Source organism: Nomascus leucogenys, chromosome 1a (assembly GCF_006542625.1).
Source record: "Nomascus leucogenys isolate Asia chromosome 1a, Asia_NLE_v1, whole genome shotgun sequence".
Lineage (NCBI taxonomy): Eukaryota > Metazoa > Chordata > Mammalia > Primates > Hylobatidae > Nomascus > Nomascus leucogenys.
Genome location: NC_044381.1, coordinates 8308317 through 8323820, shown reverse-complemented (window position 1 = coordinate 8323820; position 15504 = coordinate 8308317).

Sequence of the window (15504 nt, the reverse complement as noted above, 5' to 3'; positions counted from 1 at the left end):
GTGTCATATATTACATAGTATATTAAACGAACTGAGAAATTCTTCAGTAAAGAAATTTAATCTTATTCTCCAAGATTCTTCTAGACTTACTTGACTACAGACCTCTTTTTTTCCTAAAAATATGTCTTAACAGATGTGAGATTAGAAATCTTTGCAGAGCAGTTTGAAAAATGTTGGTTGAGGATCTCAACCTACCATATCACCCACCTCACCCTGGCACACATATGTGCGTGCACACACACACACACACACACATCAGTATAATAAAAGGAGGCACTCGCGTTTCTCTAATACAGCTCTCCAAAACTAGCTTCCTCTCACCATCAAAACATGTTTATCTTCTGTATACATTCCTAGGATCCCGCTTTCTGCTAACAGGCAACTTGTCTAATATACTAGCTGAAAATTTGAAGGTAAGAATGAGAGCTCTGGAATGAGAATACCTAGATTTAAATTAGGGTTTCATAATTTATGAGCAGTATGATCTTGGGCAAGCTACTTGACCTCACTAAGCCTTAACTTTCTGCTCTATAAATTAAGCATGATGATGGTGCTTATTTCATTAAGTCACTGTGATGTTTAAATGAGATGATTCCTACAGAAATGTGTCTGACACAAAGTGTTCGAAAACGTTTTAAAGAAACAAATATATACATGAATTATACCAATTAATCTCATGTGGGGCATTTTTCCTTCTGCTTTAGAAATGTTTCCTTTAGATAAGGTTGTTGTGTAAATCCTTCGCGGGAAGCCTGTGAGCCTTGATAACAAGACCGCACCAGACAAACTATTTGGTGCCAGCTGCCCAGCTCCATCTCATGCCTCCCTCCCTCTGGCTGTCTGTGCCAGTCTCAATGAACCTCTTTCAGTTCTTGTAACAGGGCTCTACTTTGTCTTTTGCACACGCTGTTCCCTCTGCCTGAAACACTCTTCCTCACTACTGTTTTGCTTTGACGTAATCAGGCTTTCGGCTGAAATGATACTTCCTCTAAGAAGTTTTCTTGATACCACCTCCCCACCAGACCAGTATAGTTACCCCATGTGCTTCCCCTATAATAATGTTCATCACACTTGATTGTAACATTATCTGCCTCCTCAGCCTCAGGGACTGACTCCGTGTTTTTCTCTCTCTCTTCTCCGCCCCCGCCCCCCCACCACCACAATTTATCACAGAACAGAACATACTGGTGGTTTTATGAATACCTAGCTGGTACGGGAATCCTCACTCAACCCTCCAATCCCATCCTCCATTTTCCACATACCACGAATGCATGTCTTCCACACACAAGTCTTATGCAACCCTAACAGGAGAATCCCTTATGATGTCTGAGAAAAACTTTTTTCATGCACCAGGTAAAAGGGAGCTTAGAATCTGATATATTACAAATTAACTTAAAGAAAATAAGGAAGCATGACTTTACTACAAAGTAAATTCTGCCACAAAGGTAATAGGATTTCCATTTTGAGGATGCAGCTTAGAGAAGTAAAGCAACTTTCCCATAATCGCACAACTAGTAAATGACAGAGCTGGAATCTAAATCTTGGACTTTCTAACTCTTAAGCAAGCTCCCTTCAATTTTCACAACACCATCCTGTCCGCTTTAGATATCATGCCAATCAAAAATAGGATACCCAGAAAAATGTTCTGAATATAGACATCTCAAGACATATGGGGTGCAGCAGTGCCAGCAGACCAATGCCAAGCAGCATCCATAGATAAGAGAGATTAGCACTGCATGCAAGCAGAAGTCTCCTCCAGGATGAGTTCTTAGCAGGCATAGGAATTCTGTGTTCCATAGTGCCCTTTCAGCATGACAACTTGGAAGGATGGGAAAAGCCTAGACTTTCAATCAATCTTCAATTTTAATCATTGCTCTGCTACTTTAATGTTGTGTGATTGTGGCCTGGTCACTTGCCCTTTCTGAACCTCAATATTTTAATCTATAAAGTAGGCATAATTCTACCATTTGTCAAGGATAGTGTAAGAATCCAGTAACAACCTGTGTAAAACTGCCTAACACAGCTCTAGAGCCCATCGGATACTTCCTCTGTTCCCTTCTCTTTGACCAGTGGTTTCTGATAAGAGAAAGCTGTCTTCTTGAGCAAAAACTACCTTTCCCTATGGATAATCTCCCTGTTCATTGATGCCACCATAGGGACTAGCTCCGGGTGTTGGTATCTTGACCCTGGGAAGAGGTGGGGAGGTTGACAGAGGAAGTCAGTGGATCTCTTTTCCAAGTTGGCTTTAGACCCATGGACCAGAGACACCAAGGAGTTCTGGGCAAAGAGAACACATTGGAAGCCCGTGTGCTCTGATGTGGGATAAAGCTGGGTCATGCTATTTGAAGTGGCCTCCAGATTGTGAAACTCAACCCTGTTCATCCTCCCCACAAACATCCTGGTGGCTGTGTGGTCGTGGACAGCTATCATTATAGCATTAATCCATCTCTGGCCTCAGATCTCCCAAGGCCATCTGAAAACCAAACTCCTGGCAAGGATCAAATGGAAAGGACAGTAAGTTTGAGCCCAGAAGTTGGAAATGTGAGGCTTGGTGGAAACCCAAAAAAGGAACAATCAGGAGCTACTCTCATTTAATGCTCTTTCTACTGAAGGAATATCTTTGTCACTGCAGTTCTCCAGGGCAATCTAATAAAGTCTCTGTAAAAGAATCTGGCTCCACGCATAGGCTGCCTATTGATTTCATCAGTAATTCTTTAAAGGGTTCAATTAAGGGTAAGAAGGAAAGCAAAGCAAAGTTGTGTCTAAAGAGTGGGAAAACCCAGATCCAAAAAATGTGAAGCTGGAATTTTTCAGCCCTTCTAAAATGTGATAAGGATCAGAGTGTAAGAGAGGCAATCAATTATGTCATTAGGACAGGTCACAAAAGGGAGAAAGAGAAGAAACAAGGAAAATTATTGACAAGTGAATGAAGACAGTGCCTAACAAAGATGGTGCTTCCTCAGTCCTCCAGGAAAATAATACATCTTTTCTCCTCAATATTCATATCGTCCTCATTTTAAAAAAAGTTATAGCCAGCCAATTCCTACTGACTGTCATTATTCTTTTATTCAAAATGTGTGCTTGGATATTAGTTTTAGACTCTGTGCTAGACAGGTGGAAAAAAAAGGTGAACAAAAATAAACAGTCTTGCTCTCAGAAGATTCAAAATTTAATTGGGAAGATAGACATTAATCAAATAATCACTTTCATTAATGTTTGATTACAAACTGATACATAAGCGTTCGGGAGGAAGAGAACTTGGTGATATGAGAGGGAAATTGACCTACACTGGATAGGGGCACCATTGAAAGCTTCCCTAAGTAAGTTACTCATGAGTTGATGTCAAAAATATGAATAATAAAGCAAAAGTGTACCAAAATAGGAATGAATAAGGAAGATATTGGGTGATGCAACAAATTACAGGAACACCGGAGGGAGGAATAAACTCAGAAAATGTCAGGAATCAAGAGAAGCTGGCAGCAGAAACTCTCCTGGACTTGCTCCCAAGCACATAGCCATTCCTGCTCCATGATGTGCCTGCTGAGCTCAGTAATTAAGTCTCATTGTCCCTTTGTCTTTTTGTCACTAAGTCAAGATACAAAGCCTGGAGTGGAAACTCCCAGCTGTACAAACCTAGGTCAGGTGCCCAAGAGACAGGCTCCCCTCCTTTTGAGTCACATAATAGGAGTTCCCAAAACCAGGAAGAGGAGTGGAACACTGGATGACAAAAAAAAAAAAAAAGAAAAAGAAAACCTCTACCATGGGGGAGAGGGGGAGAAATGCATGGCAGAGAGTGAGAACTGTATGCACAGTAGCCCTTGCCTAAGTGTAGAGACACTAAGAGAGATAGAGATAGAAGAGGCTGAAATCCAGGCAGAGTCATATTGATTCAGTTCTTGCAAATCTCCTAAGATTTGGGTCTTTACCTTGAGGCAATAAGAAACTACTGATGACTTTATCAGCAGAAGAAAAGCACATTCAACTGCATTTTGGAAAGATAATTCAGAATACAGGAGAGAGAATGGACAGTGGGGCACAAGAGCAAATGGGGAGCAGTCCACACTTGTAGATACCGTGATGTGTAGATAGTAGACACCGTGATGTGTATCCCAGGTCCCCACTTCAGGACTGAGGCACATCTCCCCAGCTACAGAACTGTTGGTTGCTGATAACTCACAGTTAAATCCCTTTTTGAGACTAGCTCTTGGCATAAGGAAGCTGCCACAGGGAGGCTGTGTCCCTCCCTGGAGACAGCTGGCATCAGATGACTAATCAGCATTGCTACAAAGGCTTTATTTGAGGTGGCTCTAAAGGGCTATCTGAGCTCCAGAGCTCCCTGTGGGATCAGCTGAGGTCTCATGGCAACTGCATCACAGTTTCAGTTCTCCTCCTGCCCAATCCTGCTACCCTCACTCCTCATTAGTGACTCCTGAAACAGTCCTCAGTAATCTTTCTGCATACGTATCTCCATCTCAATGTTTTTTTTCTCCGGAATCTCGACCCAAGACAGCATGACAATCAGAAGGCTATAGGAGCCTAGCAATGGAAACACGGTAGCCTCGACTACGGTAGAAGTGGATACTGGGGAGAGAAGTGTGCTGATTAAACTTTTCAAGGCCCAAGGACCTGAGAATCATATGAGAGAAGAGACCATTTGCAGAGTCAAGGAAAGAAACTCACCTCTTCCTAGATTAGATGCTTCCAACTTCCCTAGTGGTTGAATGGAAGAGAACAGTCATCCCTTCACACACTGGCCCAAACACAATTTCAAACCGTATCCCCATTCTAATAACCACTAATGCTCCTGCTGCAGTCGGCATCTGCCATAGTGTATGATGTGTTGGGAGCTAGCTGCCTCCAGAGCTGAGACTCTTAAGACCGGAGCAGCTGTTACAGCTCTGGCTCTCCTGCCTGATTCTTTGTAGCCATCTCACTAAATTTCCAACAGTCAGTTCACTTTATGGCCTTTTTTCCCCTTCTCTTTGTGATGCTGCTACCGCCCAGTGCAGAGGCTGCCAAGAGGATTGATTCCAAACACAGGGCTTTTAAAAGGTGACAGATGAGATGATGTCATGGCATGGAAGGTAAAAAGCCCCCTTCTTCCTCCAGAGTGGTTTAAGCAATAAAATTAATTTGCCTGTTTAAAATTTAAAATAAAGACAAGATGGTTTAATTTTTCAATAAAGAAGTTTGGCAGGAAGGAAGGGAGTTATTAGCATGCTGATCAAGTTGAGGGGGAAACCAAATGTAGACAGATCATCCTGAAGCCACACTGAAGGGCCTCACCTCTCTCCTTCTGTCTGCTGGTTGCAGAGGGAGCTGCCATGATGCAGCTCTAGCCAAGGGACAAATGGGCAGGCAGCGTAGGAGCTGGTAGAAGCTGTGGGCATTGCACAGCTGGCCCGCTTGAGCCATTAAGAGAAGTGACCAGTTCAGAACCATTCTCAAAAGACATTCCAGAGCTTAGCAATGACAATCCCCCGTCAGCCTCCCTCTCTGTAGCTGAGGCCCAGCTCTCTTTGCCATTTGTGGCAACCATCAAACAGATGAACTTTGCAAAGCCTCATGAATTCCTGGCAGCTCTTCTGCAGTGCTTCCGTCTCTTGCTCTTTCTCCCCAACTGGCTACAGATGGATCGGCATTTCCTCCACAGCTAGGATGGCAGAACCAAGTCCCAAAGGGGCAATTTCATTATCTCACCCTCTGCTTCCACCTTCCAGCCTCCCCATGACCCACCATTCAAAAGAATGACTATAGCTCTCCACTGGAGGATGACGTTGACATTGAATCCGTATTCAAAGTTGGAGAAACTTGAAAAATTCCGAAGATTTCTAAGGACTTCTGAAAGACTCTGCTTACTCCTAATAGCCCATGTTTTACCAGGGTATAATTAATACTTGCAAGATTATAAGATTCTGTTTTACAAAGTGCTCTTGCATACATTATCATGTGATACACATATGATTATCCCATTTTCCAAGTAAGCAAACTGATGATAATGGGGAAGGTGAGGAGGATAACAATATTTTTTGAGACTAATTTATGCATTAGAAGCTATGTGGAAGCTCTACCCCATAACTCAGCTAAATCTTCACAATCAGCCCTGAAAGGTAGGAAATTATATCCCATTTACAAATGAGGAGATGGAGACAGTATTTACATGATCACCCAAAATCACGTAACTGGCCTTGGATTTGTAGTTAGGCCGGGTTACCTTCAAATACTTTCCCTGCACTGGCTGCACGTTTACTTCATTTTCCTGCATGATGGATAAATCTGTCTGGTCCATTCATTCCTCAGCTGCCCTTCCAAGCTAGAATGTCTAGCAAACTCTTTCCCCAGTGAACATATTTTTGTGCACCTGTTAAAAAATGCAAAATGCCTTCAATACACCTGGAAAGACAAGTTACACCACAGTTCTCATCTTCATTCAGCATCCAAACAGGGAATAAATCCAATATTGCCATCACCATCATTGCTATCTCCATTACCCTGTCATTATCATTATCATCATTATTTTCATCAAATCCTGTCTTTGGAGCTCCCTCAAGCACTTCGCCTTCCTTAGCGGGCATTTTTTAGAGGACAAAACAGACACAGCCCTTGCTTTTGACTTGCATTTTGCAGTAATGTTCAGTGAGAATTTTGTCTCTAGAGCTAGTGGAAATTAATGAACATTTAGGATCAGTGACTAAAGAAAATTCAATGGTTGAACCAAAGTAATAGGAATCTGTTTACAAGACAACCCTCATAAATAGCATAAAATGAATATGCTTCTCAAAAAAAGGAATTAATTAACATTTAACTACTGTGCATTTTCTGTCTATTAACTAAACATCTCCACAAATGGCTTGTGGAATGGACAATTTATTCCTACCCTCTGGGTTTTCAACACTAATGGTGGAAGTGAGAAGAGGAAAATGCTTGACGTATCAGCAAAATAACCATTCCGTCAAGGTTCAGAAGAGTTCTGTAAGGATGGGATAACAACAGAGAGTTGGATGTATCCCTTTCTCCACAATCCCCCTCACCACCCCGACATTCACTTTGCAGAACAGAAGGACTTCCAGGAAATGTGGACAAGTGCCTGGCATTCCCAACAAGGCCAGCTGCTTCCCAACACCTAGTAGAGTTCCTGCTGCATCACACACATATAATACATATGTGTTAAGTTAATGACCAAACTCACCACTTCTAATTGCTCTGATAAAAAGTCTCTTTGCCATTATTTCTCATTGTATATTGCAACTTTCACTTTTTTCCACCCAAAATAAAAGCAACTCTGAAATATGTTTTAGAGGCAATAGTAATCACTTTCCCATGTTCAATCTTTTCGTATCATTAGCATTCTGAAAATAGAGGCCATTACTTCGTATTTGTTCCACCTCTTCAAACCCCCAAAGCACTTTTTTCTTTCTCTCCAATGCTGCTTGTTATCACTTTTCTTTTCCCCAACTCACTGTGAGTTGGAAGACAGGGATCCTACCTGGTAGCATCCTCAGCTACTTGCTCAGGAGCATGTTCGTAGTGAGTGCTTAATGAAAGCTTTTTATTTCTGAATGGAATCAAATGTTGTTTGTTCTCTGGAAATCTAGACTATTTCTCTATTTGGGGCATTTGAGTTGGTCCTTCCCAGAAACAGAGAGATGGCCTCAATGACTGTGGACTGATCCTTCTGTCCAGAGGTTCCCAAGATTCTGCTCATCCCATCATTAGTGAGTCAAGGGTGACGGAAAGCCAACTCTGCAATCCATTCATCTGGGTTTTAAGAATATAAGTGATAACCCTGCAAGCTAAATTAATGGAGCTTATGCCTCAGTGATGACTTACATGCATCATGGGTCCGAAATACAAAAACAAGGCCATTCACGAGACTCTGCGGTTTGGTGGGGAAGAGTGAGGTCTGGAAAGTGGGGCGGGGGAGCTGATTAGCACCATTTTCATTAACTTACAGAAAACCATTAGTGTTCAACTTACAGACAAAAAGTTCCCTCTTGGCTCAACTAATTCATTTTCCAGGTCAGGCTTTCCTGTGTGTGTCTGAGTGCACGTGCGCTGGGATGTGTGGGAGTCATTCTTTTTTCTGCTGCATGGTTGATGCGTGCATGTGTCTGGTACTCATTACATGACTGAAAATGTAAGCAGCTGGAAATTCATGGGACAAAAAGGCAGAGCTCATTACCAGGAACATTAGAGACATGGCCTATGGGGAGGTAGATTGTTTAATGTTAAATTCACAGAATTATTTGGCCTTTGACCCTGATGACCACCCTCTTAGACATAATTGTCTCTACTTTGGGCTTTTTACCACCCCAATGTTTGTTGGTTCTCTTCTTGTCATTCAGCTCCCTTCTTATTCAAATCATAGATCTCAACCCATCTGAAGAATATGAATGTATCCCAAATTTCTATAGCACTCTTCTTGTCTAACTACCTAATTTCATTGAATGAGCTCATTCACCCCCATTATATTCCAAGATGCAATTCCCAAATTATATCTCCAGTCCCGACCTTCTTCCAGGCTCCAGACTGATTATGTAAGCTCTCAAGTTCATTTCTTCTCTTGTTTCTATGTCAGCTGATGGCACCAGCATACACTCAAGTTTCTCAAGATGGGGCCTCAGACCTGTCTTCCATTCTTCCTGCCTCCATCTTCACTCTCAATCTGTGGCCAAGTGAAACTGATTTTCTACTATGAATTATGTTTTTGTCTAAAAAGTGCTCATCATATTCCAGGTCCTGCCTGAAGAGCTTTGCAACTCTGTGAGGAAGGTACTACAACTGTCTCCATTTTAGACAGAAAAAAATGGAGATATTGAGGGGTTAAGTAACTTGCTAAAGGTCACACAGTTTAAAAATGACAGAGCTGGGAAAACCCAAGTGGCTGGGTTCAGCATCCCCGTTCTCGAATCCTGTTCTCTGCTGCCCGTATATATCCAATTCCACTGCCTGGTCAAGTCATTGTCTTTCAATTAACAGCCATCTCTTTATTTTCCTCCTGCACAGCAGATTTTTCTTTCTAAATCACCAACCTCTTTCCTATTATCTCTAATCTAATCTGACTTAAGTAGATCTGATATCTACTAATTAAAATCCAAACCTTCCAGAACCTCTGAGGCCCTTCAGAATACATCCCTGACTCAACCCCAACCTCATATCCTGCTACGCTTTTTTTCCAAACACCTTGCCTCTGCCCCCTCCCTCCTCTGGCCTTCCCTTAATCTAATAATAATTATGCTAGCATCAAAGTATTGAGTGTCTAGGATGTATCAGTCTTTGTAACAGGCACTTCATACATTCTCACTCATCATCATAGCAACCCTACAATGTAAGTATTTGTCATATCTTCTTTTTGCCAATGAGGAAACTTGCACTCCGAAAAATTAAAACTAACGTAAGGCCTCTTTGGAAGTGAGTGGTTGAGTTAGGATTTGAATATAGGTTCTGAACACTTTTACACTGTTGGTGGGAGTGTAAATTAGTTCAACCATTGTGGAAGACAGTATGGAGATTCCTCAAGGATCTAGAACTAGAAATATCACTTGACCCAGCAATCTTATTACTGGGTATATGCCCAAAGGAATATAAATCATTCTACTATAAAGGCACATGCACATGTTTGTTTATTGCAGCACTATCTACAATAGCAAAAACACAGAACCAACCCAAAAGCCCATCAATGATAGACTGGAAAAGGAAAATGTGGCACATATACAATGTGCAATACTATGCAGCCATAAAAAGGAATAAGATCATGTTCTTTGCAGGGACATGGATGAAGCTGAAGTCATTATCCTCAGCAAACTAACACAGGAACAAAAAAAAACAAACACCGCATGTCCTCACTCATAAGTGGGAGTTGAAGGTTGAGAACACATGGACACAGAGAGGGGAACAACACACACCAGGGCCTGTTGGGGGTGGGGGTGAGGGAAAGGAACTTAGAGGATGAGTCAATAGGTACAGCAAGCCACCATGGCACGTGTATACCTATGTAACAAACCTGCATGTTCTACACATGTTTCTCATTTTTTAAAGAATAAAGAAAAAATAGGTTCCAAATTCACATGCTTTTTCCTATTCAATCAATAAATATATGTAAAAGTACACAAATAAATCTTAGAGTTATTTTCTGTGTTGCAAACGTGCTGTTTGACAATATTGCTGTGCGTGTACCTGGGAAATGCTCCTCAGCATTCCTTAGGACATTTACAAAAGGTGGTGGTAGGAGTGAGGAGTGGAGAGAGGACTATTGAGTTGCAGCTGACTTGATCAGGGAGTGCCAGTGCACTTGGCCACCTGGCTGCACTCAACTCAAATAATCAGCAACTCCATTCCCAAAGAAGCATTAGCCCAGCACTCTGGGAGGCCGAGGCGGGCGGATCACGAGGTCAGGAGATCGAGACCATCCTGGCTAACACGGTGAAACCCCGTCTCTACTAAAAATACAAAAAATTAGCCGGGCGAGGTAGCGGGCGCCTGTAGTCCCAGCTACGCGGGAGGCTGAGGCAGGAGAATGGCGTGAACCCGGGAGGTGGAGCCTGCAGTGAGCCGAGATCGCGCCACTGCACTCTGGCCTGGGTGAAAGAGCGAGACTCCTTCTCAAAACAAAACAAAAAAAAGAAGCGTTAGCTAATCATCATCAGAAAACAAACAAACAAGTGAGTAGCCAGTCATATAGCCTGAGCCTTGTAGCTTAAATGAAGGGATGGAAGGTTCATCAGACTCAAAACTCGGCAGCCAGAAACAAGTAAAAATGGTTTTGTTAGAAGTTCCCCTGAAGTTCTCTTTTGGCTCCTGCTGTGCAAAGGAAGGAGAACACCTGGCTCCCACAAATTGTGCAAACTATCCCCACATCACAAAGTGAAGGGAAGTAAGACAGCAAGCCTCATACAGTGTATGTTGGGCCGCTGAGCCTCCTGCTGCCACCCTCCTTGATCAGCCGAGTTATCCACGTCGCCAACACTAGAGGGCACTCTGCCTTCTAGCAGACAAATGGGTGTGCCTGGGCCCTGAGGTTGGGGGTTATGTTGTCCACACACAAGATCTCTACTCAGTCCCAGTGCAGATCACCCCGATTTATATTTTCTAGTGGGGTACAGGGTGTCATAGCAGACGGGACTTCTTGCTAAGTACAAGAAATAAATGTTTTTCTCCCCAATTATCATGTCAACTTTTTGCTTGAATCTCAATTCCCTATAAGGGGATGAACAGAAATAACTGCATGTGGTGAAAACTCACCTCAGGACTCCATATTTTGAGCCTGAAATGGAGAGTCCTATTTTTCCCAGTCTTGACGTCTATCCTCAGATAAAACCTCCCTGACCACTTATTGCCCTGGCCATAGTCCTCTAATCAGGACTGCTAATTAGAAAAAGTGACTGGAGGTTAAAAAAAGAAAAAAAACAGTTTTATTTCATTGAGGCTGTTATAACACAATATCATAAACGGAGTGGCTTATAAACAAAGAAATGTAATTCTCACAGATCTGGAAGCCGGGAAATCCAAGATTAAGGAAGAGTCACGTATGATGAGGACCTGCTTTCTGACTCAAAGAAGGTGACTTATTCCTGCATCCTCACATGGTAGAAAAGGAAAGTGGTCTCTCTGAGTTTTCTTTTATGAGGACTCCAATGACCACTCAAAAGTCTCACCTCCAGATACTATCACTTTGGGGAGTTAAGATTTCAACATTTGAATTTGGAAGGAACATAAACATTCAGACAATAGCAGAAGAGAATGAATGAACTTAACAGGATGCTAGCTATATGTTACGCAGGTTACTTTGGTTGGGGTGACGCTTTTGAACATATATCTTCTTAATCTTTACAGTAGGCCAATGAGGTCAATGGCACAATCCCATTTTACAGATGGTAAAAATGAGGTTCAGGGAGATGAAAGAACATGTCTGGGCACAGCATAGATATGAATAACAATGAGAATTCAAATAGAAAAATAATTCCAAAGGCCATGCTTTAGGCTAGAGGTTAGCAAACTATGGCCCATGGGTCAAATGCAGCTTATCACCTGATTTTGTACTAATGTTTTGCTACAACACTGCCATGCCAATTTGTTTATGTAATTGTCTATGCCTGTTTTTATACCACAACAGTAGAGTAGCATAGTTGTGACAGAGACTCTACGGCCCGCAAAGCCTAAAATATTTACCCTGTGGCCTTTTACAGAAGGTTTGCCAAACTCTGCTTTAGGCATATGTGATTTGAGGCACAAAGAAAAGCCCTAACTTTAAACTTCTCCATAATAGTGCCTAAAATTTTACTTCTACTCCTTTGAGATCAGTATCACCCCAGGACCCTATCAAATTTGAGGCATTGAAGCAGAATTATACATCTGCATCATAATTTCTGAATACCTTAAATAGTAATAGGGTTTAGAGCTTGGAAGGAATTGAGGGTTCTGGGAGATTAATTTCAAAACTTCTCATCTGTACAACTGGCAAAGAGGAGGTTCTAAATTTAAAGGACTGTATCACTAAGTACTGTGACATATTTGGGTCAAGCAACTTTGCTGTAGGACTGAACTTAACTGAGCGAAACACGGTGGGGCACTCCTGCCCATTTCATAAGAGTGTCATGGATCCTGGGTTTTCCAGCAGCACTGAGAATTCAGCGCAGCTCTGGGTTACTGGGTCAATGCTATTCCAGGGTCTTCAGATCCACCAGCACTGAAAACGTGGTGGAGAACTAGTAGATTTCTTGCTCCACTCACATCTAAAGGGAGTTTCTCAGAGAAGTTGGAACAGATTCATAGCTAGAAACAGCATCTCTGTGGAATTTCCTGGGACTGAGGCTGAATACTTCCTGCACAGCTAGTGAAGCAGCAAGAAGACACGAGGATAATCTAAGAGTACACTTTAGGAATCATAAAAGTACGCTTTGAATAGGGAAGCTATGAAAACTTACACCTCTAGCTCTTTAAGATTTAGCAACTGAGACTCAGTGCTATTGAAACTAGGTTTTTTAATTTTAATCAAACCAATCAAACCGTATTTGTACTCATAAGCTGGCAAAGCTAAAAAGCTTTAACTTCTGTATCAGTCAACTGAAACAATGAGAATTACACCACCACCACCCCCTCTAGGAGTTAGAAAGTAAATTATTTTCAAGGCACTTCGCATTTTTCTCTATGAGGTGGCTCTGACATCTAGGTTAAGCATCTTTTCACTCACTGTGCATCTGTAATAACAGGGGCCTATAATTCTCCGTTACCCTACCATAGAAACAGCTGCAACATGTGTAAGCCAAGCTGTCCTCTGTCCTGCATCTTGTCTCTTTCTTATAGTAGTACAACAGTTACAGCTTTTGTAGCTAATTAGATCTTAATTTTAATCCCTGTCATTATCTTTAATGGTTATGTCTCATCAGCTTGAACAATTTATTTAGCTCCTCCAAATGGCTATTTCTTAATCTAAAAGATGGGCGATAAAATATCTACGTCACAATGAGATGGGGTATGTAAATTGTGCTGTATGGTGTCTTCTGGTTGCTCAATAATATGTCTTCTGCTCAAAATACCAGAATGAATCATTTGTCTGATGGTGAAGGAGCCACGCATCATCCTCCTCTTTCTTCAGGCATATCTGCCTTCTGACTACCTCTAATCCATTTCAGTTCTCAGGGCTGGGTCAGTGACTGGGAGGGTTCTGTGTCATGTCCCTACTGTTTCTATCTCCTACCTGTCTGTCTGTTTCACTTCCTGGGTTTCTTTTTTTTTTTTTTTTTTTTTTTAGAATTTCAGGAGGGAGAATTTACTCATAAACCGGCAAGTGCACTGTCTATCAAATGACATCATGATAGATTTCATCAGTCTTAGATTTACACGAGGCAAAAAATGAACTAAAATCATCAATGTCAGGGATCAACAGTAGCCCATAGGTAATACCAAGACTTGGGATAGTCAGAAGACATGGCCCCTGTGTTCTCCCCTTTCACATGTGGTTAGTTCCTTGGTTATGCTAATGGTGGTGTAATGATGAGGATGGTGTGGCAACCATTTGTTAAGTTTCTGTTATATATCACATATTGCATTTGCCCTTTACAGAAGGAGTCTTAATCCTTTACAACTCTATATAATGGCTACGATGTTCATTTCATAAGAGGGCACTGGGGTTGACTTGCCCAACAGCTCATAAGTAGCTGAGCCAGGATCCAAATTCAGTTCTGACTCTAAAAGCCATGCTCTTTCCTCTCTGTAATACTGCCTCTTAGATGTAGGCTTATCACATCTTTCTTCTGCTTCATTTGCCCTCCTTTCCTCCTTTATTTCTTCACTCTTATTTCTTTCCTCAAAAAACTAAAATGTTTTAAAACTTCATTTTTTCCGTTTCCCTTTCTTCCTAAGAAACACATTTGAGAAATCATCTTTAACAATATCAAATCATTTTTATTGGCGCTCTGCAAAAATGATAGTGGTGTCACACCAGGCACTCTGAAAGGCTGGTGTATTATAGAGGAAAACTGCTCAAACTGCAGCTTCATGCTGTGGTGCTGTTCACAACTACTTCTTAATCTGCTACCCTGGGGCTATGAATGACAACCTGTAAAAGTTCTTAGAAAGTTAAAGCTAGGAGGGAAAAAGAGGTCTAGATTCACATTCACTTATTTAACCAATGTATATTAAACTTGAACTATCCTTGAGACTCTGTACTAGGCACCGGGGATAAAATGGTAATCAAGCCTTGATACCTGCCCTCATGGTGCATATAATCCAGTGTGAAAATACAAACAAGTGTCTGGGCTTGGTGGCTCACGCCTGTAATCTCAGCACTTTGGGAGGCCAAGGTGGGTGGATCACAAGGCCAAGAGATCAAGACCATCCTGGCCAACATGGTGAAACTCCATCTCTACTAAAAATATAAAAATTAGCTGGGCATGGTGGCATGTACCTGCAGTCCCAGCTACTTGGGAGGCTGAGACAGGAGAATTGCTCGAACCCTGGAGGCGAACGTTTCAGTGAGCCGAGATCATGTGCCACTGCACTCCAGCCTGGCAATAGAGCAAGACTCCATCTCAAAAAAAAGAAAAGAAAAGAAAAGAAAATACAAACTAGTTAACTGGTAATTAAAATATAGTGGATTGAGGGTCAAGATAGATTCGTGGAGGGTGCTATGAGAGAAAAGGAAACATTTCAGACAGAACTTGGGTCAATGTCACAATCTCTTAGGATGATATTTAAACTGAAATAAGAAGGATAAGTTCACATTAGTCAGGTATATTGGATAGCTTCCTTCCAATTGCCCCATGTTCTTGTCATTTGCTGAATAACAAACTAAATCGAGAAACTGGGAGACGGAATAGGGCTCTCCACTCATGAAAATAAGCTGATAAACCAGCTCACCAGGCTGAGCTCATCATAGCCTGATGCTATGGATTGTAAGAGTCTGGGGGTTCAAGGAGGCTGGAGAACACACACAGAGTCTCCACATACCAGGAACTGAGTTAAACTGTCTTCCAGCTTAGTCGTAGAATTTCCAGTATCTCCAAT